The sequence below is a fragment of the Sphaerodactylus townsendi genome, linkage group LG08 (assembly GCF_021028975.2).
Source record: "Sphaerodactylus townsendi isolate TG3544 linkage group LG08, MPM_Stown_v2.3, whole genome shotgun sequence".
NCBI classification, from domain to species: Eukaryota; Metazoa; Chordata; class Lepidosauria; order Squamata; family Sphaerodactylidae; genus Sphaerodactylus; species Sphaerodactylus townsendi.
Genome location: NC_059432.1, coordinates 4,552,320 through 4,566,727, shown reverse-complemented (window position 1 = coordinate 4,566,727; position 14,408 = coordinate 4,552,320). Strand labels below are relative to the sequence as shown.

Sequence of the window (14,408 nt, the reverse complement as noted above, 5' to 3'; positions counted from 1 at the left end):
TACCACCAAGGGTGGCCACTTTTTTGCTGAATAAATACCCGAGAATACCACTCTTTTATACTTTGTCCAAGATCCATAAACTGGTTGTCCAGGAAGACCCATTGTCTCAGCCACTGACTCCATCACAGAACCGCTGGCACAATATGTAGACTCTTTTCTCCAGCCTTTGGTCCAGCGAATGTCTTCATATATTTGAGACTCTGCCGACCTCATTTTGAAACGGTCGCCTTTAAATTATACCCCAAACCTACGGATCGAAACAAAGCTCTTCATTTCCGCTCTCATCATCCGCGTCATTTACGTTGGAGCCTACCTTATAATGCTTTGATTTGAGCCAAACGCGACTGTACGGACGAACTTGAATTTAAAAAGGAAGCTGGTCTTATTGTCAATGAACACTTCAACAGGGGTTATCCCTTACGTGTATTACAAGAGGCATGGGACAGGGTTTCTCGGATAGACCGTACTGTCTTATTACTCTACCTACTCCGACAACAATCTCCGGACAAGGATAACGTGGTCTCTTTAAACTACACAGAGCTTTATGCGCTAAAAAAATAAACAAAGCATTTATAAGAATTGGAGGGTGATTGCGCCGATTTGGCCGGGCTGTGAAAAATCCACCACTCTATTGGATTACGCCTAGACATATACGTTATGAAACGCACTAATTTGTGCCAAACAGGCTCCTAGTCAATCGATCTCATTGATGAAAACTGGCCATTTCCCTTACGCGGATGATGTGCGCAGTGCACTTATTCAATGCTCATTATAAACGCTATAATCCCCGCTAATACTGTCGATCAATTGGTAAATTAAATCTTACACGACGCAGCGTAAACAGCAAATTATGTGATATGCAATTACGCGCTCCATGTTCCAAAAATTTACGCGTTGGGAAGACATTACTCCCCGTGAAATTATGCATCTCAGAGCACAGAAGTTGCATCCTGAATAGGGAAAGGAAGAAGCACCATTGGTGCAACATTTTCAGACGATGAAACACACACACCCATGGGGACCCAAAATGCTTATGTAATGGCGGGGGGAACCTACTTGTCCAGTTCAAACCCAAACCCCACTTCCTCCAGGTGTGTGTGTGTTTTCTGCATAATGTCACAGCTGACTCTGGGTTTTCAAGGCAAGAGACATTCAGAGGTGATTTTCAACAAGGCCTCAGCCCCACATAAGCTGAGAGAGTTCTGAGAGAATCCAGAAAGTGGCTCCAAGGTCACCTAGCAGGCTTCATGTGGAGGACTAGAGAATCGAACCCAGTTCTCCAGGTTAGAGTCCACCATTCTTATCCACTACGCCATGCTGGAATTCCAAAATTCCAGCTCAGATTCTCTAGGAATTTCCCAAAGTCAACAACCCTCCTATCCAGTTTCTCCAGCACTGCAACATCATTTCATGGGGGGGGGGGGAGCGAGGCTTTATGAACTTCATGAACTACAGGAAGAATTAAAAGAGAATTAAGAATTACCAAACAAGGCCTATAATTGACAGAAACTCCTGGTTCCTAATACACAGTCTGCAGTAAACAAGCTGGGTAATGACAGCAGGCAAATTTTACACATTCATGTGACAATAATTCTGGGAATTCAGAGCAAAGGCAGGTAGACTCATAGCTCCAGACTTAAATAAACTAAAAGTAGATTAACTGTTCCCTTGAATTAAACACTCCAACAGCCCACTCCCACTGAGACGCTTAAAACAACCCCTGCACTGTTTAAGCAGTTTCATTCAGACCTGCACAAAGGAAATGATATCTCTAAGGACGAAGCTGTAACAGATTTCCTCCTTACTATTAAGACTCCTCAGCTCTCAGAAGAGCAAGGAGCATTTATTAAAGCCCCACTTATAGCTTCTGGAACAGAACAAATCGTTATGAGAGATAAAAACTGAAAAGACACCCGGGCTGGATGGTTACAGTTTTATACGGTGCATATCGCTCTCAGAAATCCTGTTCTGGGAGCCCACAGATCAAGCTGGTGATGGACAAGCACTCGCCAGCGTGAACCACATTTTGCTCGAAAATAGCGAGTGGCGCTTCTCAAATGCTCAAAGAAGTGTTCACTGTGTATCAAATGCTCAACTTCGTTCTAAATTGTGTGGCCAATTTTGGCAGATGCAGGTTCCCATTCCACTTTCTCTTGGCTGTCCCTGTACTCCTTAATCATCCAACATTTGCCCAACCCGTATGATGGATGGGGAGGGAGGGACTCCCAGAAAAGAAGTCCTTTCTTTTGATTGACTCAAAACTGCTGGGGGGGGGGGGGGGACTAATGGAAAGGATGCTGGATGGGTTACTGCCCAGCATTCTTGCCTTGCTCGTTTGATTTGTCTGTCTCTCAAGGTCAAATCTGTTCATCAAATGTTCCACCTAAACATTAGGAAGGACCTCCTGACGGTAATGGTTGTTTGACAGTGGAATCTGCTGCCTCTGAGGGTGGTGGAGGCGTCTTCTTCGGACTTTTTTCAACGGAGGCTTAATGGCCACCTGTCAAGGGTGCTTTGATTGTGTCTACCTGCATAGCAGGATGTCAGACTTGATGGCCCTTGTGGTCTCTCCCAACTTTATGATTCTATCATTCTAAATAGGACCACTTGGACAACCGGAATGCACACATGTCCATACATGAAACTGCTTTATATTGAATCGAACCTTTGGCCCATCAAGGCCACCATTGCCTGCTCAGACTGGGATTCTCTGGGATCTCTGGTTGTGTGTCAGGCCTGGCTCCTGCTGGGCCTGGCATCCCATGGTCTTGGCATCTCTTGCCTAGGGCCAAGGTCAAACCTGACTTGTTATCAGCACTTCTGGATGGTTTCTCTATTGCTATGTTTGGTAACTAGTGATTCAGGCAAGCATCCCTCCTTACCTCCAGCTTCCTGGAATAGGGAGAGAGACAGTCACGGCTTACAACTCCATAACAATGCTTCTTCTCCAGAGCCAAATCCAAATCCAAATCCTTTATTAGGCATAAAACCGGTGTGTGTCAAAAATTCCAAATACAATAAGATCATTATTGCGCAACTTGCAGTACACAGAGTAAAAATATAGCAACAGCTTCAGAGATTTCAACATTAGAGTTATTTAGAAGCTTAGCCATTTTTATTTTATCAGAAAGGAGCATAAATCCTGTTGGTAATACAGTTCTCAAATCAGTTCTGATGTTGTTGTATTTAAACAGTGAAGTGAATATGAGAAAGGACAAAATCGACAGCAACGCCAATTTTGTGGAATAATTAGTAGGAGAAGCAACTCCTGAAGATATACTGATCTGAAAAGAATTACACCTTTGCTCTTAGTCATGACCCATCTGCAGTTGTAATTAATAAGTTGTTCCAGGTATATAGCAGGGCTAGATTTCTTCTCACTATTCTTTTTCTTACATCGAATTGTTTCAAGTGGAACTAATGGGAGAGGGGATGGTCGGTTGAGCAAATGTTTCCAGATATATACCAGGGACAGAAGAAAGACAGAGTTTTCAGCTCAAGCTTCCTGGAACTCTGGGTTCTGGCTATTGTGTCTAGTAAAGCTCCTGAAACATTCCTGCGAGTCTCCAGATATTGACTGGAGTAACAGACTCCTGGACACAGAGGTCATTCGCAATCCCTCCTATCTTTGATCCTTCTTTAACTGGAGGAGCCAGGGATTGAACTTGGGAATTTCTGCATGCCAAATACAAGTTCTTAAATTCACTGAACCACAATCCTGCTCCTGGAGCAAGACTTCATAAATAAATGTACATGGAGGTGACTTTCTACAGAATCAGACCTTTGTTCCACCAAGGCCAATTATTGTCGACTCAGACTGGCAGTGGCTCTGTAGGGTCTCGGGTTGAGGTCTTTCATACCATCTCCCTTCTTGGTCCCTTTAACTGGATATGGGAGGGACATTGAACCTTCTGTGGCGCAAAGCAGACTTCTCTTCTACTGATCCACTTCAGGCCCTTCCACTAACCTGCTCCTTTCAAACTGCCACATGAACTGTATTTTTGATCTCAAGCTAAGTTAGGAACATCAGAATAGCTCTGGTGGATCAGGACCAGTGGTCCATCTAGGGACAGCATCCTGTCTCCACACAAAGGTCAACCACAGTTCCTCTAGAGGGTCAACAACAGAGCTTGGAGGCTGAGACTCTTTTCCTGGTAAGACATCAGAAGAGCCGCTGTTGCTGATCAGACCAGTGGTCCTTATAGTCCAAAAGCATCCTGTCTCTGCACAGAGACCAGAGACCAACCAGTTCCTCTGAAGGGCCAACAACACAACATGGAGGCTTTGGAGTCCCTTTCCTGGTAAGACATCAGAAGAGCCCTCATGAATCAGGCCACTGGTCCATCTTAGTTCAGCATTCTCTGTCTCACACACCATGGCCAACCAGTTTCTCTGAGGTCCAATCTATATGGAATAGGGCTGAGGCCTTTCCTTGATGTTGCCTCTTCATACTGAGGCTGTTTCTGCACAGGGAGAAGAAAACAACGCCCTAGGGATGGTAAAAACACTATCCCTGGGGTGCTGTTCACACAGCTGCCACTGCTGCAGTGCAGATGCGCCTGCTCGCCTCCCCCCCCCTCAAGCGGGCATGAAAACGCCAAGCTTTCAAACTCACTCAATGACCAAGTTTTTTGAAAAGCAGCCGCCTTCCACCCAGTGCCAAGCAAACGGCATCGGGTGGAAGGCAGCTGCAAGCTCCCATGCTGCTTTTTTTTTTTTCCCCAAAAGCTCTTATCTTCCTTTCGATTGCCATTATCGCTGTAGAGAAGCCAGGGACACGCCTCCTGGCCTCTGTCCCCGGCTAAGGTGGTTGCCATGGCTACAGGGGCATGTCCCCTGGCCTCTCTTTAAGCAGCTGTGATGGCAGCCAAGCAGGAGGTAAGAACATGGTGCGCGAGCGGGCCCTCGTGGCAAAGGCATGGATTCTGTGCAGGTCACTGGGACACTGGCACCATTTGCAGAGCCGGGCGTGCTAACGCACCTGGGGGGTGCATTGACTGCAACTATGTTTCAGTGCAATGATGCTTGCTCACCTGTGCAGAAAGGGCCAGAGGATTCAGAGGATTACTGCTCTTTAGTCTCTATAGCTTAGTAGTGGAGAACCTTTGGCACTCCAGATCGGATTATACTCTGCCAGCAGCCCCTGGCCAGCATGGCCATGCTGGCAGGGGCTGATGGGAATTGTAGTCCATAACACATCTTGGAGTGCCAAAGGTTTGCCACCACGGGCTATAGCTGCAGCTACTGATAGAATAATAGAATAGAATAGAATAGAATAGAATAGAATAGAACAGAATAGAATACAATAGAATAGAATAGAATAGAATAGAATAGAATAGAATAGAATCTTTATTGGCCAAGTGTGATTGGACACACAAGGAATTTGTCTACTGTGCATATGCTCTCAGCGCATATATAAAAGAAAAATTACATTTGTCAAGAATCATAAGGTACAACACTTACCGATTGTCATATAGGTCTATTCTCGATTAGACCTATTGATAGACCTATTCTCGATTAATCTGGCTGATCCCCTTTTAAAGTCACCTTTGTCGGTGGCCATCACTACATCTTTGGGCAGAGAGTTTCACATTTTAATCACTTATTAAGTAAATAAGCATTTCCTTCTGTCCATCTGGCAGAACGTTTCTGATATTAAGAGATGCCCACCAGCCTAGGCTAATGACCCTGAAAGCATATGTCATCCAAGCAAGACATACCCTGTTTCCCCGAATATAAGACATCCCCAGAAAATAAGACGTAGTAGAGGTTTTGCTGAAGTGCGAAATATAAGGCATCCCCCAAAAGTAAGACGTAGCAAAGTTTTTGTTTGGAAGCATGCCCAACGAACAGAATACAGAAATATAAGACATCCCCTGAAAATAAGACATAGCGCATCTTTGGGAGCAAAAATTAATATAAGACACTGTCTTATATTCGGGGAAACACGGTAGTATCATTAACTATTCCATTCATTTACTTAGTGCTCACAAACGAAGAAATCGTGAGCAAAATGGAAAAAGTACATTTATAAACATATCTAAACATCCACACACACAAAATTCAATAAAAATGTACATTTATCAGTTGGTAAAAACTAACATAAAGCCATAGTATACATAATCACTCACTTACAATTCAAGGAACAGTGCCATTAAGTACTGTAGACTGGAATTTTGCCACAAAACCACAGCTAAGAAACCACAGCTAAGGTCTCATTAGGATCGGTATCTTCTAGTAACTTAGCTACAAGGTCCTGTTTTGTGTCAGGGCTCCATTTCTGTATGTATCTATTAATCAAGCTTTCATGTGCCACATTGTATTTCCTGTACTTGATAAAGAAATGCCAGATGATATCTGATATCCCCTGATTGACAGTCACAAAACTGTTTAGAACAGGGGATCCCTTGGAGTTTGCCTTTAGTTCCCCTAAAGAGCACTTAGTCTTAAAACAAGATTAATCAGAGTACTCTTGACTGCTAAGCCAAGCACCAAAGCATTTGAACCACGCACTGAAGTGTTGACAGTGCTATTTAATAAATAATTATAATTATAAATAATTATAAAGTGCAAAAATTAGGCAAAAGAGTAAAGGTGATATATATGCATACAAAGTTCCCATGTCAACCCCCACGACAGTTTTGTCATCTTCAGCATTGCCTGATCGCTGATTCCATCCATTTTTGGGCAATCCTGGCCCTCCTGGCCTTTGGGTTGGGCGCCATCTGTGCATGCATCTGTGCATGTATTTTTATCTGTAATTTTTGGAATTGCTGCTATAATGTATTTTAAATAAATTTTAATGTTTTATCACTATATTGTATTTATGTGACCTTATATTGTATTTGTTTTATGTCTTCATTGTACAATCTTCCTCCAGAGCTCTTTGGGGGTTGGGCGGTCTATTAAGCCGAATATAATAATGATGATGATGATGATGATGATGATGATGATGATGATGATGATGATGATGATGATGATGATGATGATGAAGATGAAGATGATGATGATGATGATGATGCTAGCAACACAGTAAACACATATATACATTAGTCCACTTTAGGTATAAACAGAATACATGTACATCATGTACATCATAAAGTCACAGCTGCCTTAGGGTTTTTAAGGTGCTTTACCATTGCCTGCCTCTGTGTGGACAGAGAGAGGTTAAAGAGAACTGTGTCTGGGCACCCAGCAGGCTTCATATATTAAAAGAACTGGCAGAAGTAATCTCACAACCGCTCGCTATAATCTTTGAGAATTCCTGGAGAATTCCTGGAGAACAGAAGTCCCAGCAGACTGGAGGAGAGCTAATATTGTCCCCATCTTCAAAAAGGTGGAAAAAGAGAACCCAAACAACGATCACCCAGTCAGCCTGACATCAATACCAGGAAAGATTCTAAAGTAGATCATTAAGGAGACTGTCTGAAAGCACTTGGAAGGGAATAATGTAATCACTGAAAATCAACATGGGTTTCTCGAAAATAAGTCATGCCAGACTAATCTTTATCTCTTTTTTTTTTATATAAGGAGGATAAACTTGGTAGATGAAGGGAATGCTGTGGATGTAGCATACCTTGATTTGAGCAAAGCCCCATGATAGTTTTGTGAGTAAGCTAGAAAGATGTGGACTAGACAGTGCAACTGTTAGATGGATTTGTAATTGGTTGATTGGTCAAAAATGTGCTCATCAAAAAAGCACAAGAAGCACAAAAAAAGCACAAAATGTGCTCATCAAAAACCTGCTCATCAATGGTGGTTCATTTTCATCCTGAGAGAAGTAAGTAGTGGAGTGCCACAGGGTTCTGTCCTGGGCACAGTGCTATTCAATACTTGTTTTTATCAATGACTTGGATAATGAAATAGAGGGCATGTTAATCAAATTTGCAGATGATACTAAATTAGAAGGGGTAGCTAATACCCTGGAAGACATGGACAGGATTCAAATGATCTGGTCAGATTAGAGAGCTTGGCCAAAACAAACAAAATGAATTTCAACAGAGATAAATGTCAGATTCTACACTTAAGCAGAAAAAAATGAAATGCACAGATATAGGATGCAAGTGATTAACCTGGCTTGACAACAGTACATATGAAAGGGATTTGGGAGTCTCAGCAGGCCACAAACTGAACACATGAGTCAGCAGTGTCATATGGCAGCCAAGAAAGCCAAGCAATTCTGAGATGCATCAATAAGGCCCTTTACGCACGGGCGCTGAGCAAGGGAGCATGGGCATAAATTATGCTGATGCACACCCCCCCCGGGACCGTTCGGACAGACGGTCCCGGTAGGAGTGCAGGGGAAGGGCGAAGCCTTCAAGATTGGTTATTGCATTCTTCTCTAACTGATTCTTACCTGCTCCTTCTGGCTCTTGTCACATTGTGGAGGCCAGGGGACATGCGCCCCTGGCCAGAGCAATGGCTCTGAAGACAGAGGCCAGGGGGCGTGTCCCCTGGCCTCCACAGCGTGACAGAAGCCAGCAGGAGCAGGTAAGCCGTTTGGGGAAGGCGGGAGGGAAATGCCGCCTTCCATCCGCCATTCACATGGCAGCCGGTGGAAGGTGCCACTTTTGAAAACCCCCGCTCAAGGAGTGAGGTTCAAAAGTGGCGTTTCCACACCACTTGGGCAAACACATGTGGGCAGCAGCACCGCCTGTGTAAACACCTCCCCAGGGACAGCGTTTTTGCCGTTCCTGGGGCGCTGTATTCCGCCCGTGCGGAAACAGCCTAAGAGTACAGAAAACAGTGTCTAGGGGATTTGGAGGGAAGTGAATTGTACCTCATTCTCTGCATTGGTCAGACTGCATCTCACCTAGCTGCACTGTGTCTCAGCTCCTGGGCACCGTGAAGTTTAAGAAGGATATTGACAAGCAACCAAAATGCTAAAACGTTTGGAATCCATGCCATATGAAGAGAGGCTTAGGGAGCTGGGGATATTTAGTCTGGAGAAGCGAAGGCTAAGGGGGGACATGACAGTTATGTTTAAATATTGGAAAGGATGTCATGTCGAAGATGGAGCAAGCTTGTTTTCTGCTGCCTTAGAGACTAAAAAGACTTGGTGGACACCAGAAAATATGTCATCAGTCACTGTGGCACCATGTTGGGGACCACCGGAGTAGAGATTTGTGCAGGGTTCCCCCTACCCTCGACTGGCACTTCAACCCCTAAATGGTACCACGGTGGTTTTCAAGTCCACCAATCCAGTGCCTGCACCATTCATTGTGGGAATCTGAGCAAAACAAAAGATGGTCTTCCGCTGGTTGCTCTCAAGATTCGCCCGCTCATTCCACCCCCTGCAGTGAGATTTCCACATCCCTGACTGCTTAACATGCACGCGGGCGCTTCTGACTCTGAGCCATATAGATCTGTCTTTGTCTTTTCTACTAATTATTAGCTGCCGCCAAGCCGTCTCTGTGGGTGAACGCATACAGAAACAAAGGCGGCAAGGTTGTAAAACCTTTTATCTCTATCAGGGCATATTATTTGATAAGGTGCTACACTAATAGCAACGCATGTCAAACGGTGTTTAGACAGATCACTGTGCTGGGGATTGGAGGGTACATTTGTCTGCAGACACCACCGCCTGGAAGAGTCAAGAGAAGTCCGTAAGAACTTCCCCGGCGCTCTGCAAATTGTAAACCACCTTCCAGCAGTGACTTTACAAATGGCTGCGACTGAGATAATGCGCCACACCCTCATCTCGCGTTGTCACCTTACCCTGCCTATGCCAATGATAAGCACATTTGGAGTGAGAGGCTGTTCAAACAGGAGGCCAAACTTAGTCTTCAAGAGCAGGGAAAATAAAGTTGTAAAAATAAATCCTTAAAATCCCATCCCAAAACTGGAAAGTTTCATCTTGGTAGTGTTCAATTCGTACCGAATGGCCCAGATTTTGTCAAATCTCAGAAGTTAAGCAGGGTTGCCCTGGTTGGTACTTGGACCGCAGACTACCAAGGAAGCGTAGGGTTGCGACCCAGAGGAAAGCAATGACAAACTACCTCTGGGCATCTCTTGCCATGAAAACTTCAGGATAGATCAGCTACAATTTGATCATATTTTCCACCACCAATCATTAGTTGAATGTGGTCAGCAAGGGATCTTCACTGATATGCTCACATATGTTGAAACAACAACTAGTTAATATCTTTCTAATTATCTACTGCATTCTCATTCCACCTGTCCTTCAAGAATCATAGGGTGAAAGAGTTCTGAGAGAACAGTGACTAGCCCAAGGTCACTCCACATGAATGCGTAGGAGTGGAGAAACAAATTCAGCTCTCACTGGACTATACATCCCAGGGACGCTCCATCCTCCACACAACCCAGTGGTGGGTTAAAATCGAAGCCAAACTTAATGAGTTGGGCATTTCCTTGGAGGACCTGCTAATGCTAACAGAGCAGGAGGTCTATATGGGGCTATCAAGAAGAGACTTTTTTGACAGAGTAGTTCTCAACAGATGCTAGAGGAAGCTTAATAAAACCTTGTTCCCCCCGATCTCTCTGGGAATAATACTGTGGATAGACTAATTGTAGCCCAAAGTCGGGCACCTTTATCTCCTGGAGTTGAGGCCCGTGGCATAGAGCTAGTCATCACCAGCTTAGCTAGGTGTAATGCCCTTGCCTTTCCTTCCTTAGCCTTGGACGCCACTCTTTGGAATCCCACATAAGAAAGGAAATGCCCGTGGCATGGGTTCTGTGGAAACAGCATCTCATATGCTAATTGTCCTTTATGAGATAGGTAGGAAGAAGCACATAATCCTCTTCCTGCATGGAAGTGAAGGCATTACAGATAAACAGAAGGTTATATATTCAAATGTTTACCAACAGCCACACAACCTCAACGAAGCTGTTGGAAGCGGTGGCTAAATTCTTTTAAATGGTGTTATTTTTAACTCGCCACAGAAGTTGTAAAGTTGTAAAGGCTGTTATTATCTTGCTAAGTTGGAATCTTTAAACAATTCTATATGCCATTAAAGGTATCTCGAAATCAAAATTCAGTTCACTAGGGTAAGCATCTGCCACTCAGGGGAGGAGTGGGGAATTGAAACCCAGTTCTCCAGGATTAGAGTCTACTTGTTCTAATCACTGCACCATGATGGTTCTTTTTTTGAAGTCTTTATTCTACCTTTGAAGCTCCGGCTGAGTGGTGAGATCAGCCAGTTGGTACTTAGGCAGGAGACTATGAAGCAATTGTAAAATTCCAGAAGGGGTGGGAATGAAAATGACTCTCAGTGGGGCAAAAAGGGTCATATCCAGAGGTGGGATGCAGCCTATTCACACCTATTCGTGCAGAACCGGTTACAAAATTTTCAGTTCGAGAACCGGTTATTAATGATTAGCTCCACTATGGACAAGGGGGTAATTTCTGTCCCCTAAGTAATAACACGATCTGCTTCAAGTGGGGAATGCCAAATCAGCCTGTGCCCCCTGTAGCCCCCCTGTTCCCCATGGCACCCTCCCCACGTGTGTGTATGAACTGTATGAGCCATAATTACAATATATAGTACCTCTATTTTTTTGTTCATTGGTATAAAGGTTGGGAAAGTATTATAGATAAAGATTTTCATTTTCTTTTTTCCCCTTGAAATTTGAGCATTGAAAGAGAGGAGTTTAAACTACTCTTTTAGATTAAGGATTTTGGATCTCTCCCTCTCAAAAGTTTTCTTTCAAGCTTTTTAGAATAGATAAAGTAGTTATAGGAATCTGAAGGGAAGTAGAAAGTAGGGAGGGAGGGAAATGGTATGGGCAAGAGGGGAGGCAATACGTAGATGTTTTAGTTGTGGGGTTTGAGAGAGATAGGACAATTAGATATGTTTGTAATATGTTAAACAATTGTAAACAGTTTTGCCTTGCCTTTCCTTTACTTATATGTTATTATTTAAAATCAATCAATATAATTATATAAAAAAGAAACAATACACTACCTTTCGGTATATTGCTTTTTAATACTTTAAACAGTCATTATTTGAATCTAGGGGTGGGGCTTAAGAGGAACTGCACTAGGCATGCAGGCGCACCCTGTGTCTCCTGCCACAGCCCTTACCCAGGAATGCCCTACTCACAATGGAATGCCTGGCCATGCCCCCGTCGCTGTGCCCCTCGCCCCAGTGCCCCCCATTGGCGCTATGCCACTGTTCTGGAATCCCACCACCATCGGAACCTGTTGTTAAAATTTTTGAACCCCACCACTGGTCATATCCATCCATATACATACACTCCACCCTCAAAAGCAGCTGTATTTTCTCAAAGATCTTTGCAATCTCCAGCCTCTAAAAAAAAAAAAGACTAGTGGGGCGCCACAGGTTTCTGCCCTGGGCCCAGTGTTAGTCAATATTCCAGCCATAACCTGCATCTGTCCACCAATTACAAATCCAACTAACAGTAGCATTGTCTAGCTCCACATTTTACTAGCTTGCTGGCAGGCAAGAATGTCATGGGGGGACCTTTGTCAAAGTCCTTACTGAAATCAAGGTATGCTGGGCATCCACAGTATTCCTTTCTATCTACTGTGTAAACGTATCACTCTAACAAAAAAAGATGAGTTTAGTGTGGCATTTACCTGTTTTTGAGAAAACCCATGTTGACTTCTTTCAGTGATCATGACATTCCTTCTAAGTGATTACATGCACTGTCTGTTTTAATGATCTGCTCTGTAAAATCTTTCCTGGTATCTACATGTCAGGCTAATTGGGCAGGTAATTCTTTTGGGTCACCTCTCCCCTATCTTTGAAGATGGGGAAAACATTTAGCCCTCCCTCAGTCTGCTGGGACTTTTTCTTCAGGAATTTTCAGAGGTTATTGCAAGCAGTTCTGAGGATTGCTTTTAAGCCAGTTCTTTTTATCACTCCTGGGATGTAGTTCATCAGGCCCTGTGGGAGATTTGTACCCATTTAAAGTGGATTCAGGTATTCCTGCACTTCAGCTCATTATTTGTTCTGTGCTAAATTTCCTTCTACTACATCTTCTTCTGTTCCATTTCCTTCTGGGTTGATCACTTTTTCCCTTTGGGAGAAGACCAAGGCAAAGAAGGTGTTGAGGTAGTTCTGTCTTTCTCTGTTGTAGTACATTTTGCCACCTTCTCCGCACAGTGACCTCCTATCATTTCCTCTTTCTTACTTTTGCTACCGACATAACCCAAAAAGGACTCTTTTTTAGTTGTTTTTAACCACTCTGGCAAGTCTGAACTTGTTCTGTGCTTTTTTTAGCTTCTCTGACCTTGTCCCTACACATCCTGGCTATTTGATTGAATTCCTTCCTCTTTGGTGATTTCCTTTTTTCCATTTTTTTTTGGTACATGTTCCTTTTTTAAATCTTAGCTCCATTGAAAGTCTTTAGACATCGGTGGTGCTGGGTTTCCTTAGACACTTCCCATTTTTCTCCTCCCTCGTTTGAACTGTTTGAAATTGTGCTCTTCAAAATCTAACTTTTAAGAAACTCCCATCAGTGTTGTACCTTCCCCCTTCTCGGTTATTAGGTATTCTTAACCATCGGATCATAAAATCCAGAGGTTTCCTAAATTTTACTGAAATTCAGCTTTAAAGTCTAGAACAGGGTTCTTCAAACTATTCACCGGTCCAGATGTCTCACATGGGATCTACAATTCCCATCAACCCCTGCCAGCTACATGGCCTAATTGTAGTCTATGAACATCTGGAGGGCCATAGTTTGAAGAACCCTGGTCTAGAATGTGTATCCGACTACACTTCTGGTACACATCTTTAATCCCCAGCTAGCAGTACCAGGAATCCAAAGAATTTCAAGCAGCATGTAATCAAAGACATTATAGTAAAAAAGAAATATCTGTACAAAATTATAAAAGGAATCCTTGTCACTGCAAGTAAGGACTTTGCTTTGCTCCTCTTCTCCAACCTGGTACGCACACAAACATGAGGTGGGGCTAAAGTGCCCCTCATGTTCTCGTAAGCACCAGTGGGACTCTCTCCAAAGACAGGAAGAAAATATTATTGGAAAAATCTGGTTAAATATGGGATCAGCTCCAGCCTCTGTCTCTCTGAGTGCAGTAAAGAAGCTCTTCCAAAAAAACTATTTTGTAAAACGGAAAATCTTAAATTCATTTCAATGTAACTTCAGATCACGAAAGCATTGTTCCAGGTGAAAAGTGGATAGGATAGAACCTTATACTCAAAGGAGATAACCATCTCGTATCATTGGTGGTCCAGGTCACCCATAGACAGCCCAGGCAGCTTTTACCATTCTATGCAGGCACGGCAACTGGCCCATGCAGATTCTCCCCCGGCCCGATCTGGCTACTTCGGGTAGATCCATGCCACGGTCACCTCTCAGGATTAGACTACTGTAACTCGGGCTTCCCATGCGTGGCTTACTCTTTAGCCATGATCCGAAACTGAAACTCAGCGCAGAATGCAGCAGCCAGGCTCCTCTCTGGG

At 43.7% G+C, this 14,408-nt stretch overlaps 1 long non-coding RNA gene across 1 annotated transcript in view; it reads left to right on the top strand.

The window, feature by feature from the left end:
- The first annotated feature begins 9,072 nt into the window (after positions 1–9,072).
- LOC125438362 overlaps positions 9,073–14,408 on the top strand; it is a 22,823-nt gene continuing 17,487 nt past the window's right edge. The window contains exons 1-2 of the long non-coding RNA XR_007245337.1: positions 9,073–9,083; positions 13,038–13,040. This is a non-coding gene — a long non-coding RNA (uncharacterized LOC125438362). The remainder of the gene's footprint in view (positions 9,084–13,037; positions 13,041–14,408) is intronic.